The sequence below is a fragment of the Protopterus annectens genome, chromosome 1.part1 (genome assembly GCF_019279795.1).
Source record: "Protopterus annectens isolate FY-2018-M chromosome 1.part1, PAN1.0, whole genome shotgun sequence".
Classification (NCBI taxonomy): domain Eukaryota; kingdom Metazoa; phylum Chordata; order Ceratodontiformes; family Protopteridae; genus Protopterus; species Protopterus annectens.
The window spans coordinates 1,621,476,240-1,621,499,644 of NC_056726.1; the positions used below are offsets into that span (position 1 = coordinate 1,621,476,240).

At 38.8% G+C, this 23,405-nt stretch overlaps 1 protein-coding gene across 1 annotated transcript in view; it reads left to right on the forward strand.

Annotated features, from left to right (window-relative positions):
• LOC122816569 (ephrin type-A receptor 7-like) overlaps positions 1–23,405 on the forward strand; it is a 2,140,039-nt gene that overhangs the window by 336,426 nt on the left and 1,780,208 nt on the right. The gene's annotated exons all lie outside the window — the stretch shown is intronic.

A 23,405-nucleotide genomic window follows, 5' to 3' on the forward strand; every position in this document is an offset into this window, starting at 1 on the left:
CCAGATTTAGGTCTCTGCCTTATAACCTTTGAATAGGCAACACAGAAGTCAGGTTCTCCACAACACTCAACAGGGTTAAATGATATCAGCAATGTAAAGAATAAATGGTTATTCCAAACAAATGTGGCTTTGTTTTATTCTGATGACTTCAGCTAGTGGAGATTCCAGGATTTCTGTTAATGCAAATCAATGCCCCAGCAAGAACCACAACATACATCTGAAAATGATAGAGGTTTTATGTTGTTGTTACAGAGCACATGATTATGTTCTGTACAAAGTGGTTACATGCAATGTATATTTTTTTCTGGTTTTCACTTTTGCTTTTCTTGCAGATACCACTATGCCTTTCGATAACCTAGGAATGATAATAAAACTTGTAAAGAAAAATGATCACAAATTATCCAGCTTCAGTACTCGGTGCAGGGGCTGACTTTGTTTAGTGCTCTGAAATTGGTTAGAATTAATTCAGAGAAATAATACAATAGAAGATACTAACACATATTAAATTAGATAGCTGAAAGGTATTCTGATAGACAAACCCAAAGTATGATGTAGGCGAACTACACGGTACAACAAGACAAAACTCATTATCTTAATAATCTTAATAATATATACATTATTCCAAAAACTCTCCATTAATCTTTTTTAGTTATCTAAATAATATTTATGTCAGTTGTTGCAGTAAAATTGTGTTGGTTGCATAAAGATAAAGAACCTCAAATATAATGACATCTACATTTTGTTTAATTAGTCTACAACTATTATATTTGGCGTTTGCAGTTCCTGAACATCTTCCTGGTGAAACCCCCTGAAAGGCAAGGGTCTGCAAACTGTGCTCTAAGAAAAAAAAACATAATATTAATATGGTACTTGAGAGAGACATCTTCCTATCATCTTGACTTTCCAGAATGATGTGGACTGAGTGAGGATTCTCATTTTTGCAATCACTATAAGTCTACAACTTCTACCTCTATACTATAAGTCTACAACTTCTACCTCTTTTCAATGTATTTATTATTTTTTATTTATTTACATTTGGTAACCGGGTAGTGTCCAACTTGGCAAAAAAGCCTGTTTTCAACATAGACCCAGAGTGAAAAGCTCCCAAAGTAAGGTTACTATATTTATAGTCAAATATGCTAGTTACAGTACAAAATGATTACTAAGAAGTTTACAAAATAACATAGTACAGTATAAATCAAGCTAATAAAAGCTGATAAAATCACACATCAATCCAAAAAATCAAATACAACATCAATAAAACAACAATAAAATTAATCAATATTGAGTTACATAGCCAGAAACACAGAAGTAGTGGAGTGTGTTTGCTTAGCCAGAGGAAGTACAGGAGCATAGCCAGTGATTGGAGAAATAATTTGTAAGGAGCTGTTTGAAGCTATGGGTATTAGGTATAGATAAGATATGTTGGGGAAGGGAATTTCACATTTTGACTATGGAGTAGCTGTATAAACAATCACCATAAGAGTTGTGGGTTTTGATAACTTTGAGCAAGCTTTTATCAGCTGACCTGACTGAGGTAAGATAAGAACAGGGCTGTACAAGGTTAGATACGGCTGGGCAATGGTCAGGTTTACTATTACCTGGTTTAGGGCTAGTAAGTTTGGGAGTTCAATCCACTTTAGTATTTGTAGGGCTATACAATGGTGGCAAGTTTGGCAATTTTATTATGGCAGGCTTTTAGGTTATTTGGGTCAGATTTACGAAGGTCTGTGAAGACTTGAGAACAATAGAGAGGGGTGGAAAGTAGGTGAGTTCTGGCAGTGGTTATTCATGCATGATTAGAAAGATATGGTTTAGCTCTGTAGAGAGTATTTAATTTTGTGTGGACTTTATTGATTGTTAAAGTGATACGTCTGTCAAATTTTAGGTTACTGTCTAGGGTAACACCAAGGAGTTTAGTATGTTCAACAGATTCAATTTTTGTACCATTAGAGGCAAAGATAGAGAGATGAGTTTGCTGCTTTTTATTGGCAGAATTAGAAAATACCATGAGTTTGGTCTTGTTAGGGTTCAGAATCAGTTTGTGGTCTGAGAGGTATCTTTCAATGTTATGAACGGCAGTCTGAGACTTTACTTGGAGTTCATTTATGGAGGGGCAGAGCAAATAAGGGAAGCATCATCAGCATATTGAATGATTGTGGCAGGTGAAGCTGCAGCATAAAGATAATTTGTAAAGATAATAAAGAGAAGTGGGCCTAAGATAGAGCCTTGTGGGATGCCGACAGTGATGGGCAAATGGGGTTATAGTTTATGTTCCCACATGGTGGCTTGTTTATGGCTTGTGAGTTAGTTATGGAACCAATGTAGTATATTGGAGCTGAAATTGAAAGAGGCAAGTTTGTTTAGGAGTATTTGATAGGATACAGTGTCAAAGGCTTTTGAAATATCAAGGAAGGTGGCAAAGACAATGTGGTTATTGTTTTTGAGGTGGTTTACAGTATTGGTGAAACTTAATAGAATGGTGTCAGTACTATGTTTGGGGCGAAAGTTATGCTGAGTAGAAGCTAAACGGTTATGTGTTAAGAGGTGATCTAGAGTCTGTTTATGAAGGCATTTTTCTAAGATGTTGGCAAATGGAGAAAGTATAGCTATGGGCCTATAGTTAGAAAGGTCAGTGGAGGGGCCTCCTTTGTGAAGGGGTATGACATGAGGCATTTTACAAAGCAAGGGAACATGCTCTTCAGAAATACAGTGGTTAATAAGAATAGATATAGGATAGGAGATAGATTTAGCAGCAAGTTTAAGAAATTTAACAAGTACCAATATCTACCAATATGAAGTGCTACGAGACATCAGCCTGTAGCCCAGAGTTTGATACCCTGCATGACTTTAACTGTCTTATCATGAAGATCATATTTTGTTTAGAAGTTTAGCAAAGTATATAAAAAGTCAAATGACACTGGCTGACAGGTATTGGTTCCTTTCATGAAAATCAGATAAAATAAATGATAATAAAGTGAATTCTAAAAAAATCTCAAGGTCTCCTATACTGCCTTACTAATGTCTCTATTCTTGATGCATGTTAATGGTCCATGCACTCATCAAAGAATAGGGCTGCATATTTTGAGGACAAAATTTATCTTGCACTAACAGCTTGCTGGAGTTTCAACTATGTGAATGCAATGAAGTCGTAAGATAAGAATATTTGTTTGGGTATGTATATTGCATGCTTGTTTTATGGGAATGCACTTACTGGTCCAAAGACAACTTTAGAAGGCAAAGGTGCAAACACCTGACAGTTAAAGTGCAGCAAGAGATAAGTAGATAGCATAAAAAAAAACTATTAAATATTTAATTCAATTAGATCGTGCTGACAATTTATCCACATTTTTTCAAAATGTACATTTTATACACAGGTAAATTAAATTCCATTGGATGGTTTTTAACATCATGTAGATTTTTTATATTATATTGTTGTATTTATTTATATATCCTTTGTTGACCAGGTTGTCCTTCTAGGCTAGTAACCTCATTTCAGTGGAGACACAAGGTGGTATTTACACTACTTAATGTGGTTCCATCCAATTTGAAGAGACAGCATGAGTGACATGATTTTTGGATGGATAACTGAATGGGCAATTTTGTTACTGACAGAGAGGATCATTCCTTTCCCCCAATGTTGCAGTTATACTACAGTTAATCATACTTGTATCGAAGGTGCAGGGAGTAGAGGTTTCATCATGGACATTTAGAGTACTCCCTTCTTTTGGAAGCCCTTTCAGTTTCATAAACTTTGATAAAATGTGCAACATAATTTATAAGTGATATCAATAAGTAAATATTTCCTTGTAAGAAAATCTCAGATATGTGTGTAAAATGATTCGCATGATTTTCTACAAATATAGGTCAAAAAGGGACTCCCTGAGAAGTACTACAGAACTAGTACTGATCTGCTCACAGGGGAAATACCACATTTTCCTGAAAAGTAACATTGAGTTGGTATATATTTTTACATTAAATATCTTGCTTGTGGAAGTTGCATTACGAATGTAGTAGTCCCCAGGAGAAGATAATTCAGGCCTATTATTCTATATTTCTGTTAGTTATAAGAATTTCTGATTAAGTGTACATGTGTAAATGCCAGGAAAGTACCTATACTAGTTGTAGATCATAGTGTAAAATGTGTGCTATATCTTTAAGAAGCATCACAACACAAGGAAAAAGAAACTAAGGGTAATGCTGCTCAACGCCAGAAGTCCAAACCTCAAGATGCACGCACTCGAGGCTCTCCTCAGTATGGAGAATATCGATGTCTGTGCAGTAACAGAAACCTAGTTCAAGGCTCCCGAGAGCACCCCAGTACTACTAGGCTATACGTCATACCATGCTTTTTGGCCCCAAAACTGGGACCAAACTACAATAGGAGGGGGAGTATCCATATTCATCAAAGATACCCATACCTCCAGGCTAGTGGCACTGCACGAAGCATCTGAGACCATCCATGTGAAACTAACAGTGGGCAAAACTGCCTTCCAGATTGTAGACTGCTACAGACCACCCTCCCAAACTCAGGAATCCCACTCGGCTTTCCTGAAGACACTGGAGAATATGAAGGTCTCTCCAAACACCATTATATTGGGTGACTTTAACTACCCAAACATAGACTGGGAGCACTACTCAAACCCCAACACCCTAGCCCAACGGTTCCTAGAATTTATAAACTCAAATGCTATGGAACAACAGGTCACCACTCCCACAAGAGGGGAAAACATATTGGACCTGATCATCACCAACATGGGGACTCTATATTCCATACCAGAGGTATACCCCTCATTGGTAAGATCTGACCATAAATTAATCACTATGGACATCCATATCCCGTCCCCACCCCCAGCAAAGGAAACCACGGTCAAAAACCTCTCAAAAGCAAACTTTCTACTTCTCAAAACCGAGGTGGAATCCTTCAAAGCCCCAGGGCCAGTGGAAAATATGGCCCAAACCGCAGAATCCTTTACAAACTCATTCTATGGATACCTACAGTACCTCCTTGCTGCCATAAAGTAATTTAATTTCAGCTATTTTTCAGAAGTTAACTTCTGGTGTTTCAGTTTCCACTGTTAAAATATACATTTAAACAGTTACATTAGTGCATGTACATTTCTGTTCTATTCCAGTAGGTTACACTGCGGATACAATTCAAATAGCACTCTGTAAAACACCTCTTCAGCACACACGTCTGTACAAACCATTTTATATGACATACCAAAACTCTAATACATTTGTAACACAAGCATATTACATGAAGCATGTTGACATTCACAAATGCCACATAACCATTTACAAAATTACAGACAGCTGCACTGACAGTATCTCCCTTTGTCACACTTCTATACAAATCATGTTGATATTCACAAATGACATATAATTATTTACAAAGTTCCAGCTAGCTGGGCTGGCAGTATCTCCTTTCATCACAATTTACTTAACAAAAGCCTGTAAAACACCTTTCTGATTTAAGAAAGAAAGAAAAAGAAATGCCATTAAAACTCTCCTTCATTCTTATATTTTCTACTTACAGTGCTATCGTAATATACATCAATTACTTCATCAAATTAAAGTAGATCTTTGGTAAACAAGTCTGGGAGATAAAGTAAGCAAACGGTAACATAAAACTGACAGCACTTTTCAAATGCATAAAGAATAGCAGTCAATATCTTGAAAACAACCTTCTTCAGTGGAATTCAAAATAACTTCATTTTGGAGAAATATTTATATGAATTAAAAAAGCACCATATTTAAAAATGACAGAAACAAAAACGCAATCACAGTATGAAGTTATTTGCTGCATTTTAGAAAAGACGCAAGACAGGATTTATTATATAGCACATTTAGTTTGCCTTCACCGTCACTTGCCTCACAGTTTTCATTTTTTACTAATGTGTTATTTCCTCATCCAGTACACTTTCCTGCACTACATTAAAGTCTTACGTCTTAAAAATAAAAGACTGAATAAACTGATCAATTCATTCAAATACTTTTTATCATTTTTCATTTTGGTATCAAAGTACATGAATATCCTATGCATAATTGCATGAATTTTCTTATCATCGTAAAACAACCTACAAGTGCGTTGATCTACACATGCACAAGTGCATGTGAGTGAATGCGCACATATACAAACACACAAACACACACACACACACACACACACACACACATACACATGGAATACAAGTTGTCATTTTTCAGAAATGTTAATATTTATGAAGAAAAACATGGTCTAATGCTCATGTTTCCTCTTTCAGACCAAAGTATATGTAAACAATGGGAGAGTGCAAAGCTAGTGAGAAATGTCTGCATTTGGACACATATGTGGCACTTTCTTTAATATCACAATGAGAAATAATAATAATCAAAATAATAATAATTTTGTTCAGTACATATCATGCTATATACTAGGGAAGAAAAATTACTCCTTTTTTCTAGGATTATGGCTCAGAAATATTGCATGAGCATGTCTAGAGGTGGGATACTGAAGAGTTATTACAGCTCGACCTAGCAACAAGATGATATTAAGAATGAAAGGGTTAATAGAAGAGTGTTGTAACTGGATGATATGTTAAGATCCTTTCATTATGATAATGTTTTGTATCCAAAATGCTTCAATTTAGAGTTTAAGTATATCAAAAATAGAGTTGTTCATATAAAATGTGTATTGCTATTAATAAACATGTATTTCATTTTAAACTGAATAAATGTTGCAAATTGTATGTATTAATGATAACCACAGTGCACCATAGCTTGCCTCCCTATCTCAGTTACGTATTGCCCGTTGAGTTTAATGTAGCTGTGATGATTTCCCACTCATCATTTGGAACTCATTTTGATCATTTACCTACTTAATGTCACAACAGGCAAATCTCTTTCTGTTCATTCCCTTAAGTCCCCCAACCTAAAGCAGCTAAAGGTTCTACATATGTATATGACACACACAACATTTACAGGAAAGCATATTAAATGTCTAAGTCTAGTCACTGCCAACTGTACCTATGACAGATTCAAAACGGCATGGCATTGACTCAGCCTGCTTTAAAATAACTTAAGCTTCAATATCAGACACTGTCAACATCTTTAGAGACTTTGTTGTAACATTGCACTTATTATGTAGAAATACTACTGTCTTATAAGTGCTAACTTTGTTAAATTCCACCAGAAACATTACCTTACTTATGTCATCAATGACTCAAGAATGTCCAAACTGAAATTCAAATTCTCACTGGAGTCTCAAAGAAGAAAAAAACACCATGACATAGCAAAGCCATACAGAAATAATGTCAACCCATGCATAGAAAGAGATACTATTGAATGAAATAATGCAAAAAAAAATCCATGAAAAGATAAGTATCCAAACTTTTACATAACTTGATGCGTAGTAACAACATTGTAGTGTGTTAACTTTCAAGTTAATTTGAAGTTCATCTGTTTTTTTATTCATTTACCATTTGTAAACTGTGCAAGTGAATTTCAGCTATGACCCAGATCAAAATGGCAATGGTGCATGTTATGTATTTTTAGAAACTGTCTAAATGCCACATAACGGCCAGCTTGTATCATAATTACTCGGTTCTTTGTTGTCTTTGAAGTGTTTTATTGTTTTATAACTTACAGTCTTTGCCAAAGATCTGAGGAAAAGCCCTTTTCTATGTATTTTTACAGGTAGATGCTAAATGCTATTAGTTTCTATCAATGGTTGTTTTGGGACCTGGGAACTAGGAGTCAGATGACAATGACAAGCAGTGATGTCATTCGGCAAGTTCTCCCAGCAGTAATATTTGAGAACTCTCTGAGTGAGACAGAGCATTCTGTATTCTATCTTTAACCTGACAACAACAACTACAGAAGACCCATTCATCACACAGATTAGGAGTCTAAACAAAAAACTCCACTCCCTAGAAGTTGTCTTTACCCTTGAGAATGATGATGTCTGTGCAGTCACTGAGACACAGTTTAAAGCCACAGAGAGCACACTAACAGAGCAAGGTTATAATGCCTTCCACACATTTAGGCCAGCTGCTTCACAGACAGGGACTAAAGGTGGGGGTGTTTCTATTTACATCAAAAATAAATACACTTCAAGGCTAGTCAAACAGGACAATGTACATGAGCTGATCCATGTTTAATTCACAATAGGTAGAATCCAATATCACTTCTTTGCAAGCTATAGGTCCCCCTCCATGATCCAGGAAACACATACCATGTATTTAAACTTATTCGAAACACTAACCATCCAACCCAATACCATATTCATGGGTGACCTTAATTACCCCACCATTAACCGGGAATCCTATCCAACAAAAAACACACATGCACAGAGATTCCTGGACTTTGTAAACACAATCTCTCTGGACCAGATAGTCAATGCACCAACCAGGGATGCAACCATACTGGATCTGGTCTTCACTAATATGGGAGACTGCTGCACATCCCCTACTGCAATGCCTTCCCTGGTAAAGTCAGACCAAAAAATGATCTCCTCTGAAGTAAAAATAAACCTTGGACCCCCAGCTAAATCTGGAATATTCAGAAACTATTCTAAGGCTAACCTCCTGCTATTAAGTGAGAACCTGGCAAAATTTCAAGCCCCCATAAACCATGAGAACACTTCTGCCTATGCAGAACTGTTCACAGAAACCCTGTACAAGCATGTGAATACCTGCATAGAGGCAGCCGTACCCACCAGGATGAAGTACAGAACTAACTCAAAAAACAAGCCACCCTGGTGGAATCACAAAATGAATCGGCTGTATAACAGGAGGAAGATAATCATGGAAAAATGTAGGAGGCTCAGCACCCAGTAGGATAAAAGCACTCTCATCAAACTAAACAAACAAGCCTGAGGACAAATAAAGTATACCAAAGCCAAATTTGAGGTATGTTTGGCATCCCAAGCCAAGGACAGTCACAAAGTATTCTTTACCTATATCTGCAATTTCAAAGGCAATACACAATTATGTGCAGAACTCATTGTAAATGAAGCCACCTATACTGAGCCAGAAGATATAACAAACCTCCTGGCTGATAAATTCAGCTCCAACTTTACCCCTCTCTCCCCTTCAACCTTCCCTCTGGAAATATCATCAAATATAACTCCCCCTACTATCACAAGGGAGCAGGTCCTTAATGTTCTCTCTAAGACCAAGAACAATGAATCAATGAGCCCAGACAATATCCCAGAATGCCTTCTAAATACCATGGAACATGACCTATCAGGGCCTCTGGAATTACTATTTAACTGTACCCTCCAAATAGGCGTTATGCCTCATGAATAGAGAAAGGCAACAGTCATCCCGCTGAAAAAAGGTGGGCCATCTATAGAACCTGGAAACTATAGACCCATAAGTCTCGCTAGTCTTATATGTAAAGCTATGGAAAGAATTATCACAGAGGTGATCAATAGCGATATAGTAAACCTACAGACACTGGACCCGACCCAGTTTTGTTTAGTCAAGGGCAAATCATGCCTACTCAGCCTGGTGGACTTCTTTGAGAATGTCACCAAAGCAATGGAAGAGGGCAAAATTGTTCACACTGCCTACCTTGACCTTGCCAAGGCATTTGACATAATACCCACTTGGGTATTGTTGACAAATTCAAGAGGATAGGTACAAACCCTTATGTCACCAGGTGGATACCCAACTCACTGAGAGACAGGACCCAGGATGTTAGAACTTTGGAGTCCACTTCTACAAAGAGGCCAGTCACAAGTGGTGTCCTCCAGTGATCAGTCTTTGGACATCTCCTTTTTGGCATTTACTTCTCAGAAGTCGGAGCCAATGTCAGTGGTCTCTGGCTGACTAAATTTGCAGATGATTGCAAATTAGGAACAGTCATTGAATATCACACTGACAAAAATGTTCTCCAGGGCAGGTTGCCACAGTCAAACAACTGGTGTCAGAGCCATGGACTAAAACTAAATGCCAAGAAATGCATAACACTATCCTTTGAGAAGTCATTTATCCCTGGTAACTTTCATATTGACAACACACCCCTTAGAGTTGACCCAGTAGACAGGGACTTAGGGTCACACACAGAGAGTAATCTAGCCTTTGATCATCACATGTTAATAGTGGTGAGGAAATCATTTTATGTTGTGCAGCTTATAAACAAAGGTATGGCATCTAATTCCAATGAAGTCATTGTTCCACTGTATTCAGCATTCATCAGACCTATCATTGAGGACAATGCAGTGTTTGGTACAGTTTGTACCTAACCAGGCATATCCAACAATTGGAACAGCCACAGAGATTTCTCACTAAAAGAATACGGGGCATAAGTAATATGCCCTGTGCAGACAGCCTCAAGGCCCTATCCCTGTATTCTTTCTCCTACAGGCTTTTGAGGGGAGATCTATGCCTGGCATACAGGACATTGTCAGACCCCACTCTGATGGACCTCCTGCATATCCACAAAAGAAACAGCACCAGAATTACCCATTCTAAAGACTTAAACATTGCATATGATATAAATAGGACCTGCTGGAGAGATAGGAATGTATCTCAGAGACTACCCCATCTATGAAACAGGCTCCTTGTCCATGTGAAGCAGAGATCTTCCCTAATTCAATTCAAGTGCAACTTGGACAATTGGATGGGAAACCAGAAATTCATCCCTGGTTTGGCACCGATGTCTCTAATGGAGAGAGGGAACTTGTAAATGGTTCATCTCCCAAGCCTATGCTTACACTTATCAAGGGTATCAGAACTTGTCAGAGATTTGGGATTGATGGCTAGGCTAAAAAACGCCCTTGTGGTCATTGGCCTAGTAAACACCTATGGAGCTATGAACCTATGTACCTATTTGCCTCACTCTGAAGTAAGTTAACTAGGTTATAGTAATTCTCAAAGCTGTAGTCAGGAATATAGCAAAGCTTAATTTAGATGTTTTTCTTTATTTATTTGAGACTGTCCTGTAATGTTGTTTTAAATATTTCCTGTGATTTTGAACTCTGATGTCACTGTAATTATATACTGAGTATTTTCTTGTTCTTTTATTATTATTAAATATATTTAAACCTTTCATTGTGGCTGATCTGTTGAAAGAGATTTAAGTTCTGAGAGTACTTGCATATTTATTTGGTGATGCTGTGTAGGCCACTCCTAATAGCCTTGCTCTTGGTCAAACTACCATTTGGGTTAATAGTAATATTATACAGTAAGATTGAATACCCTTTGTTAAGTAGCTGATAAGGGGTTCTGGTGACAGTGCTAACTACCTTATACTCTGGGCAGAAGGGGGCATAGCTAGTAAACCTGTGCCAACCTTTCCCAGGTGTGTGTGTGTGTGTGTGTGTGTGTGTGTGTGTGTGTGTGTGTGTGTGTGAAACAAATCCCCAAGAATGTGTGTCAACTACTTGGGCACGGACACGAAGTTGTGGTTGGAAAGAGAGAGTGTTGAAGGATTTGGCTTGGAACGCTGGCTAAGGACTCAACTCAATAGCTGTGCCAGTGAGGTGTTGTATTTGGGATCTGGGAAAGAGGGAAAAACAGCCCTGCACTGACTGTGGTCTCTGTGTGCTGTTAGGTGAAACTGCACTTGATGCCGAGAGTTAAATCTGGAAATACTGTGTGTGTACTTGTAATTCTTCCAGTGCACGTTCCCCGCACTGGTGCCACTTGTGAGGATTGAGGCTCCTTGATTACTGATTCAGTGGTAGACATCACATAACCATTAACATAGTTATTGCTGGATCTCATGCTAGCAGGTGATAACAGACAGTGCCAGTCATTAACTATTAGCTGCAGAAAGTAAAGCAGCTTTAAAAGCAGTTAAATATTGAAAGCTGCCATGCTTGTAAACAAAATGATTGGCAGAATAAAGCCCATAACAGCTTTTAGAGCTGTTTGTTCTTCAAAGGGACACTTTGTTTCAGCCTGCTCTCTCTGTAATGGGGCTAAAGTGTTTTTACTGACCTTTAAAGGCTTTGAAATACAGTGAAACACTTCACTGTCTTACATTTTTTCCTGTAAATGGTAGTACAAGCAACTGGTACTGCTCCATCTACCATAAAGACTTAGGATTTGGCCTGACATTATTAGGTGTTCTCAACGTGGATGCCAAGATTCACCTCTCAAGCTTCACTTTCCATGTGGCTTTTGTGGCATCTGCATCTCAAAGACATAGTTACTTAGTTATGATTTGAGACCTGATCATAACCCTCTCTGTTAAAAACAGAATAATGAAACCTGTAGCAAATGTAAAAAGGTATATAAAGGTCATAAAGTAGCAAATACTGGGGTAAAAATATCAATCAGACCAAAGCATAGCAATTCAGCAGAAAAAAAACATGTAATTTATAGCCTCTAATTAAAGTAAATGTATCCAACAGTACACACTGGCAGACACTAGGGTGAAACAACCATCTTGTTAGACGTATTTATTTAAATTTAGTAACAAGAGGGAGAGCTGTACAGAGACTGTATACAAAACGTACATGTAGGTAATCACAAAGATAAGGGAAAAAAGGCAGTAAAATGCTGGGCATAAAGTCTATAAACCTATGACTTATTGTCTTTCATTGTCTTATTTATAGTATCCGTGGTGGTGGTGCTGCGGTAGCGTTGTCACCTCACAGTAAGACGCTGTCCAGTTCGATTCTCAGCTAGAGTGTCCTCTGCATGGACACATGCATGAATGGGTGTACCTTCATTGAAGGTTGTGCGTCTGGGCTGGTAACTCGGCATGTAAAAATCAACTATCAATCATTAGCGGACTGGAGTTCCGCTGTGGCGACCATTAGTCATTCTGTAATACCCTGATAGGGGTAATAGTCTGATGCTCAGGCTAACATTTGCACATAAGTTATGTACATCTCTAGGTTTAGGCTGGAAACATAACTTCAATTGTTTAAACAACTCACATGGAGATCTGCTTTTTAAATGAGCATTGAACAACCAGGATATTTTTCCAAGAAAACAAATATTTTAATATAGAATTCTTTCAGTGCATAGAAATGAACTAGATGGCAGTCTTTTTATCTGATATGGGCATAAAAATGACAAATAGCTACCTTTCATTAAAAAAAATGCATCCAGTGACCCTTCCTTAACAGCAATGAAAATTCATGACATTTTATGGAGGGTTAATATTTTATTGTTATACAGAAGAGCTCCTGACCACCAACTCAGATGAAACAGTTCCTAATCTGCATTTTAGAGGAAGGATACTTCATGTTATTTATTTATCTATTTTAGTTTGTTTTACTTTTTTCTAACCTCTGCTAATTCTTCCATGGTTGAGTAAGACATTAAACAAAGCTCTCAGCTCTGTAGATATTTATTGCCAAAATTATTCTCCTTTCAGTTACGCCCCATTTTATTAGCTATTTGCCACCTGTTAAAAACAATATTTGAAACATTTTTCCATATACAGTATGATAAACTGGATCCAGAAGGATATAATCTCTACTGACTCTATCTGATTGTTTTAAGCAAGTTTGTAACCGTGATCAGGTATTGCTCTCTCAGATCTAATTTTTGTCACTCTCTTTTCAGTATTTCTATAACTTACAATGCAACCTCTGCAGTATAATATATTATTAAATAATTTCAAGCATGGAATTCTTAAAGAAATAAAGTCCTATCACACATATCAAGTTTTATATTTCCCTATTTATAACGTGATTATACAATACCAGCGCAGCATACAGTGGTTATTGTTGCTGTGTCATGGCACCTATTTCTGCAGTTTGACTCCTGGCTGGGATGCCTGTTAATACATTTTCTACATTTTCTCTTGTCATTACTCTGACCATGTAAATTTGCAGTATGCTCTAGACTCCTCCTACAGTTATGCATGTGATGTATTAGTTTGCCCTCCAATAGTCTGGCATCCTTTCCAGAATTAGGTCTCTGCCTTATAACCTTTGAATAGGCGACACAGAAGTCAGGTTCTCCACAATACTCATCAGGGTTAAATTATATCAGCAATGTAAAGAATAAATGGTTATTCCAAACAAATGCAGCTTTGTTTTATGCTGATGACTTCAGCTAGTGGAGATTCCAGGATTTCTGTTAATGCAAATCAATGTCCCAGCAAGAACCACAACATACATCTGAAAATGTTAGAGGTTTTATGTTGTTGTTACAGAGCACATGATTATGTTCTGTACAAAGTGGTTACATGCAATGTATATTTTTTTCTGGTTTTCACTTTTGCTTTTCTGCAGATACCACTATGCCTTTCGATAACCTAAGAATGATAATAAAACTTGTAAAGAAAAATGATCACAAATTATCCAACTTCAGTACTCAGTGCAGGGGCTGACTTTGTTTAGTGCTCTGAAATTGGTTAGAATTAATTCCGAGAAATAATACAATAGAGGATACTAAGACATATTAAATTAGATAGCTGAAAGGTATTCTGATAGACAAACCCAAAATATGATGTAGGCAAACTACACGGTACAACAAGACAAAACTCATTATCTTAATAATCTTAATAATATATACATTACTCCAAAAGCTCTCCATTAATCTTTTTTAGTTATCTAAATAATATTTATGTCAGTTATTGCAGTAAAATTGTGTTGGTTGCATAAAGATAAAGAACCTCAAATATAATGACATCTACATTTTGTTTAATTAGTCTGCAACTATTATATTTGGCGTTTGCAGTTCCTGAACATCTTCCTGGTGAAACCCCCTGAAAGGCAAGGGTTTGCAAACTGTGCTCTAAAAAAAAAAAAAAAACATCATATTAATATGGTACTTGAGAGAGACATCTTCCTATCATCTTGACTTTCCAGAATGATGTGGACTGAGTGATGATTCTCATTTTTGCAATCACTATAAGTCTACAACTAAACTTCTACCTCTTTTCAATGTATTTATTATTTTTTATTTATTTACATTTGGTAACCGGGTAGTGTCCGACTTGGCAAAAAACTGTTTTCAACAGAGACCCAGAGTGAAAAGCTCCCAAAGTAAGATTACTATATTTATAGTCAAATATGCTAGTTACAGTACAAAATGATTACTAAGAAGTTTACAAAATAACATAGTACAGTGTAAATCACGCTAATAAAAGCTGATAAAATCACACATCGATCCAAAAAAATCAAATACATCATCAATAAAACAAGAATAAAATTAATCAACATTGAGTTACATAGTCAGAAACACAGAAGAAGGGTAGTGTGTTTGCTTAGCCAGAGGAAGTACAGGAGCATAGCCAGTGATTGGAGAAATAATTTGTAAGGAGCTGTTTGAAGCTATGGATATTAGGTAAAGATAGGAGATTTTGGGGAAGGGAATTTCATGTTTTGACTATGGAGTAGCTGTATAAACAATCACCATAAGAGTTGTGGGTTTTGATAACTTTGAGCAAGCTTTTATCAGCTGACCTGACTGAGGTAAGATAAGAACAGGGCTGTACAAGGTTAGATACGGCTGGACAATGGTCAGGTTTACTATTACATGGTTTAGGGCTATTAAGTTTGGGAGTTCAATCCACTTTAGTATTTGCAGGGCTATAAGGGTGGAAAGTAGGTGAGTTCTGGCAGTGGTTATTCATGCATGATTAGAAAGATATGGTTTAGCCCTGTAGAGAGCATTTAATTTTGTGTGGACTTTTTTGATTGTTAAAGTGATATGTCTGTCAAATTTTAGGTTACTGTCTTGGGTAACACCAAGGAGTTTAGTATGTTCAACAGATTCAATTTTTGTACCATTAGAGGCAAAGATAGAGAGATGAGTTTGTTGCTTTTTATTGGCAGAATTAGAAAATACCATGAGTTTGGTCTTGTTAGGGTTCAGAATCAGTTCGTGGTCTGAGAGGTATCTTTCAATGTTATGAACGGCAGTCTGAGACTTTACTTGGAGTTCATTTATGGAGGGGTAGAGCAAATAAGAGAAGCATCATCAGCATATTGAATGATGGTGGCAGGTGAAGCTGCAGTATAAAGATCATTTGTAAAGATAATAAAGAAAAGTGGGCCTAAAATAGAACCTTGTGGGACGCCGATAGTGATGGGCAAATGGGGTGATAGTTTATGTTCCCACATGGTGGCTTGTTTATGGCTTGTGAGGTAGTTATGGAACCAATGTAGTGTATTGGAGCTTAAATTGAAAGATGCAAGTTTGTTTAGGAGTATTTGATAGGATACAGTGTCAAAGGCTTTTGACATGTCAAGGAAGGTGGCAAAGACAATGTGGTTATTGTTTTTGAGGTGGTTTACAGTATTGGTGAAACTTAATAGAATGGTGTCAGTAATATATTTGGGGCGAAAGTTATGCTGAGTAGAAGATAAACGGTTATGTGTTAAGAGGTGATCTAGAGTCTGTTTATGTAGGCATTTTTCTAAGATGTTGGCAAATGGAGAAAGTATAGCTATGGGCCTTTGTGAAGGGGTATGACATGAGGCATTTTACAAAGCAAGGGAACATGCTCTTCAGAGATACAGTGGTTAATAAGAATAGATATAGGATAGGAGATAGATTTAGCAGCAAGTTTAAGAAATTTAACAAGTACCAATATCTACCAATATGAAGTACTACGAGACATCAGCCTGTAGCCCAGAGTTTGATACCCTGCATGACTTTAACTGTCTTACCATGAAAATCATATTTTGTTTAGAAGTTTAGCAAAGAAAGTATATAAAAAGTCAAATAACACTGGCTGACAGGTATTGGTTCCTTTCATGAAAATCAGATGAAATAAATGATAATAAAGTGAATTCTAAAAAATCTCAAGGTCTCATATACTGCCTTACTAATGTCTCTATTCTTGATGCATGTTAATGGTCCATGCACTCATCAAAGAATAGGGCTGCATATTTTGAGGACTAAATTCATCTTGCACTAACAGCTTGCTGGAGTTTCAACTATGTGAATGCAATGAAGTCGTAAGATAAGAATATTTGTTTGGGTATGTATATTGCATGCTTGTTTTATGGGAATGCAATTACTGGTCCAAAGACAACTTTAGAAGGCAAAGGTGCAAACACCTGACAGCTAAAGAGCAGCAAGAGATAAGTAGATAGCATAAAAAAAACTATTAAATATTTTATTCAATTAGATCGTGCTGACAATTTATCCACATTTTTTCAAAATGTACATTTTCTACACAGGTAAATTAAATTCCATTGGATGTTTTTTAACATCATGTAGATTTTTTTATATTATATTGTTTTATTTATTTATTTATTTATATATCCTTTGTCGACCAGGTTGTCCTTCTAGGCTAGTAACCTCATTTCAGTGGAGACACAAGGTGGTATTTACACTACTTAATGAGGTTCCATCCAATTTGAAGAGACAGCATGAGTGACATTATTTTTGGATGGATAACTGAATGGGCAATTTTGTTACTGACAGAGAGGATCATTCCTTTCCCCCAATGTTGCAGTTATACTACAGTTAATCATACTTGTATCGAAGGTGCAGGGAGTAGAGGTTACATCATGGGAATTTAGAGTACTCTCTTCTTTTGGAAGCCCTTTCAGTTTCATAAACTTTGATAAAATGTGCAACATAATTTATAAGTGATACCAATAAGTAAATATTTCCTAGTAAGAAAATCTCAGATATGTGCGTAAAATGATTTACATGATTTTCTACAAATATAGGTCAAAAAGGGACTCCCTGAGAAGTACTACAGAACTAGTATTGATCTGCGCACAGGGGAAATACCACATTTTCCTGAAAAGTAACATTGAGTTGGTATAGATATTTACATTAAATATCTTGCGTGTGGAAGTTGCATTACTAATGCAGTAGTCCCCAGGAGAAGATAATTCAGGCCTATTATTCTATATTTCTGTTAGTTCTAAGAATTTCTGATTGTGTACATGTGTAAATGCCAGGAAAGTACACATACTAGTTGTAGATCATAGTGTAAAATGTGTGCTATATCTTTAAGAAGCATCACAACACAAGGAAAAAAAAACTAAGGGTAATGCTGCTCAACGCCAGAAGTCCAAACCTCAAGATGCACTCACTCGAGGCTCTCCTCAGTATGGAGAATATCGATATCTGTGCAGTAACAGAAACCTAGTTCAAGGCTCCCGAGAGCACCCCAGCACTACCAGGCTATACCTCATACCATACTTTTTGGCCCCAAAACTCAGACCGAACTACAAGAGGAGGGGGAGTATCCATATTCATCAAAGATACCCATACCTCCAGGCTAGTGGCACTGCACAAAGCATCTGAGACCATCCATGTGCAACTAACAGTGGGCAAAACTGCCTTCCAGTTTGTAGCCTGCTACAGACCACCCTCCCAAACTCAGGAACCCCACTCGGCTTTCCTGAAGACACTGGAGAATATGAAGGTCTCTCCAAACACCATTATATTGGGTGACCTTAACTACCCAAACATAGACTGGGAGCACTACTCAAGCCCCAACACCCTAGCCCAACGGTTCCTAGAATTTATAAACTCAAATGCTATGGAACAACTGGTCACCACTCCCACAAGAGGGGAAACATATTGGACCTGATAATCACCAACAGGGGGACTCTATGTTCCATACCAGAGGTATACCCCTCATTGGTAAGATCTGACCATAAATTAATCACTATGGACATCCATATCCTGTCCCCACCCCCAGCAAAGGAAACCACGGTCAAAAACTTCTCAAAAGCAAACTTCTCACTTCTCAAAACCGAGGTGGAATCCTTCAAAGCCCAGGGCCTCTCAAAGTCAGGAATCCCACTCGGCTTTCCTGAAAACATTGGAGAACATGAAGATCTCTCCAAACACCATTATATTGGGTGACTTCAATTACCCAAACATTGACTGGGAGCACTACTCAAGCCCCAGCACCTTAGCCCAAAGGTTCCTGGAAATTATAAACTCAAATGCTATGGAACAACTAGTCACCACTCCTACAAGAGGGGACAACATACTAGACCTGATCATTACCAACATGGGGACTCTATGCTCCACACCAGAAGTATATCCTTCATTGGTAAGATCTGACCATAAATTAATCACTATGGACATCCATATCCCGACCCCGTCACCATCCCAGAAAACCACAGTAAAAAACTTCTCAAAAGCAAACTTCTCACTTCTCAAAAGCAAAGTGGAATCCTTCAAGGCCCCAGGGCCAGTGGAAACTACAGCCCAAACTGCAGAATCCTATATAAATGCATTCTACGGACATCTCCAGGAATGCATGGATCATGCTATCCCAAACAAAACCAAGACCCAATCATCCAAAGGCAGGCGTCCAGTCTGGTGGACCCCTGCCATAAATAAACTGTACAACAGAAGGAGGAAGCTACTACATGATAGAGCAAAATCCCTAATAGGGAAGGCATCTCTGATTAGTACTAGCAAAAAATTATGATCCCTCATAAAATCCTCCAAGGCCAGCTTCGAGAGAAAAATTGCACAGGACACCAAAGACAATCATAAGGCTTTTTTCAGTTATGTTAGGAACCTGGGATGCAACTCCCAGACTTCTTCTGAGTTGATACTAAATGACAAAAAATACACTGAACCGACAGACATCGCCAATATCCTGGCAGACAGGTTCAGTGCAAACTTCTCGCTCAAAAGAGCAAGTATCTATCCTGGCAGAGGGCTGCCTCCCAAACATCTCTGATGCTCAGGTGAAGGCTGCCCTCTCCAAAGCAAAATACACTGCTTCCATGGGACCAGATGGCATCCCAGGTTGCGTCCTACATGAACTCCAAGAGGAACTAATCCCTCAAATAAAACAGCTATACAATCTCAGCCTCACTACAGGATATGTGCCCACAGAATGGCGTACAGCAACAGTAGTCCCACTCCACAAAGGTGGAGCCTCTACGGACCCTGGAAACTATCGTCCCATAAGCCTGACTAGCTTAGTCTGCAAGGCTATGGAGAGGATCATCATGGAGCTCATAAACAAAGACATTGGGGACCTACAGACACTAGATCCTACCCAGTTCGGCTTTGTAAAGGGCAGATCCTGCCTTTTGAACCTGGTTGACTTCTTCAAAACAGTCACCAAAGCCATAGATGAAGGGAAGGTAGTCCACACAGCCTATCTGGACCTTGCAAAGGCATTTGACACAATACCCCACTCGGGCATCATAGATAAGCTATCCAGCTTAAATATAAACCCCTATGTCACAAGATGGGTCACAAACTGGCTCAAAGACAGAACCCACAGAGTGAGAGTTGCTGGAGCCATGTCAGACTCGAAACCGGTCACAAGTGGTGTCCCACAGGGTTCTGTCCTGGGGCCACTCTTGTTCGGTATATACTTTTCCGAGGTACAGGCAAACGTGGGAGGACTATGGCTCACTAAGTTCGCAGATGACTGCAAACTGGGCGCCATAATTGACTCTCCAGCTGACACAAACATCCTTCAAAAAGGTCTCACAGAGACAGATAACTGGTGCCAGTGCCATGGTTTAAAGATAAATGTCAAAAAATGTATAGTCGTACCCTTTGGCAAAAACAATGTGCCCACAAATTACCACATAGGCGGAAACCCATTAAGTACAGAGAAAGTTATTAGGGACCTGGGGACCCAAGTTGATAGCAATCTCTCCTTTAAAAACCACATTGCCAAAGTGGTTAGAAAGACCTTCTACACAACCCACCTCATCACGAAGGGTTTCACATCTAGATCAAGAGAGGTAATCGTGCCCCTTTATTCATCCCTCATCAGGCTCATCATAGAATACAATGCCCCTTTTGGGATGTACCTTACCCGACACCTGCAGCAATTAGAAAGACCCCAAAAGTATCTCACCAAGAGGATCAAGGGTCTCAAACAGATGCCATATGCTGCTCGGTTAAAAAAACTCCAGCTCTACTCAGTTGCATACCGCCTACTTCGAGGCGATCTATGCCTGACATACAAAGCTATGTCAAATCCAGAATTAATGGACATGCTCCACCTCAGTAAATCTAAATCCCTTAGAGCCACATGCTCGAGGGACTTGAACCTCAGCACAGAAATAAATAGAACTTGCTGGAGGGACAGGTTCATAACCCAGAGGCTCCCTTCGCTCTGGAATAGAATTCCAGTTCATGTGAGGCAGAGCACCTCACTGAATCTCTTCAGGAAGAATCTCGATAGGTGGATGGGGGATCGTAGGTTTGTCCCAAGGATTACTCCCGTGTCACTATTAGACAGAGGCACAGTAAACTAAACCTTAAAAAGGGCACAGTATACTCAAATCAAGGGGTGGCATAAGCCATACAGAATCGGACTAGGCTTATAATTGCCCCAGGGCAGATAGCCTAGTATGAACCTATGAACTTATAAACCTATGAAAATACGGCCCAAACCGCAGAATCCTTTACAAACACATTCTATGGATACCGACAGGAATGCATGGATCGTGCTATCCCAAATAAAACTAAGACACATTCCTCCAAAGGCAAGAGACCTGTCTGGTGGACCCCAGCCATAAATAAGCTGTACAACAGAAGGAGGAAGCTACTACATGATAGAGCAAAATCCCTGAAAGGGAAGGCAACTCTGATCAGTACTAGCAAGAAACTACGATCCCTCATAAAATCATCTAAGGCTAGCTTCGAAAGAAAAATTGCACAAGACGCTAAAGATAATCACAAGGCTTTCTTTAGTTATGTCAGAAACATGGGTGAAAACTCCCAGATATGCTGTGAGTTAGTGCAAAATGACAAAAAATACACTGAACCCACAGACATTGCCAACATCCTGGCAGACAGGTTCAGTGCAAACTTCTCCCCCCTCCCCCCAAAAGAGCAAATGACTATCCCAACAGAGTGTAGCCTCCCTGGCAAAGCAAAAAACACAGCATCAAAGGGACCAGAATGTGTCCCGGGCTGCGTTTTACATGAGCTCCAAGAAGAACTGAACCCTCACTTAAAATCACTGTTTAGTCTCAGCCTTACAACAGGATATGCACCCAAAGAATGGTGTACAGCAACAGTGGTCCCACTCCATAAAGGTGGTGCCACAACCGACCCCGGAAACTATTGCCCTATAAGCCTAACTAGCCTGGTCTGCAACGCTATGGAGTGTATCATCATGGAACTCATAAACAAAGACATTGGGAACCTCCAAACACTGGATCCTACCAAATTCAGCTTTGTGAAGGGCAGATCTTGCCTCTTGAACCTGGTCAATTTCTTTGAAACAGTCACCAAGGCCATAGACGAAGAGAAGGCAGTCCACACAGCCTACCTTGACCTTGCAAAAGCCTTCGACATAGTACCCCACTCGGGCATCATAAATAAGCTCACCAGCTTAAATATCAACCCCTATGTCACAAGATGGGATGCAAACTGGCTTAGGGATAGAACCCACATGGTCAGAATTGCAGGTGCCATGTCAGACTCTAAACCAGTTACAAGTGGCATCCCACAAGGCTCAGTCCTGGGACCTCTCTTGTTCGGTATATATTTCTCTGAGGTACAGGCTAACACAGGAGGACTATGGCTGACAAAGTTTGCAGATGACTGCAAACTGGGGGCCATAATCAACTCGCCGGCTGACACAAGCATCCTCTAAAAAGGTCTCACAGAGATGGATAACTGGTGCCAGAGCCATGGCCTAAAGCTAAATACCAAAAAGTGCATAGTCATCCCCTTTGGGAAAAACAAAGTGCCCCCAAATTACCGCATAGGTGGTAATCCATTAAGTACGGAAGAAGTAATTAGGGATTTGGGGACCCAAGTAGATTGCAATCTCTCCTTTGACAATCACATTGCCAAAGTGGTTAGAAAAACATTCTATATAGCCCACCTTATCACGAAGGGGTTCACATCTAGATCAAGAGAGGTCATTGTGCCCCTCGACTCATCACTCATCAGGCCCATAATTGAATACTATGCCCCATTTGGGATGTACCTTACCCGACAACTGCTACAATTAGAAAGACTCCAAAAGTACCTCACCAAGAGGATTAAGGGACTCAAACAGATGCCCTACGCAGTTAGGCTAAAGAAACTCCAGCTCTACTAAGTTGCTTACTACCTACTCAGAGGCGATCTGTGCCTGACGTATAAAGCCATGTCCTACCCAGAATTAATGGACATGCTCCACCTCAAGAAATCCAAATCCATCAGAACTACATGCTCCAGTGACTTAAACCTCAGCACAGAAATAAATAGAACATGCTGGAGGGACAGATTCATATCCCAGAAGCTCCCCTCACTCTGGAATAAAATCCCAATCCATGTCAGACAGAGCCCCTCAATGACCCTCTTCAAGAAGAATCTTGACGTTTGGATGGGAGATCGTAAATTTACCCTTGGGATCTCTTCTGTGTCACTGCTAGACAGAGGCACAGTAAACTAACCTTAAATGGGCTATCTTCTGTGACCAGCTATACAGAGGCACAGTGAACTAATCTAAGAAGGGTGGCGAAAGCCAAACACACTCTGGCTAGGCTTGTAAATGCCCTAGGGCAGATAGCCTAGTATCAACCTATGAACCTATGAACCTAT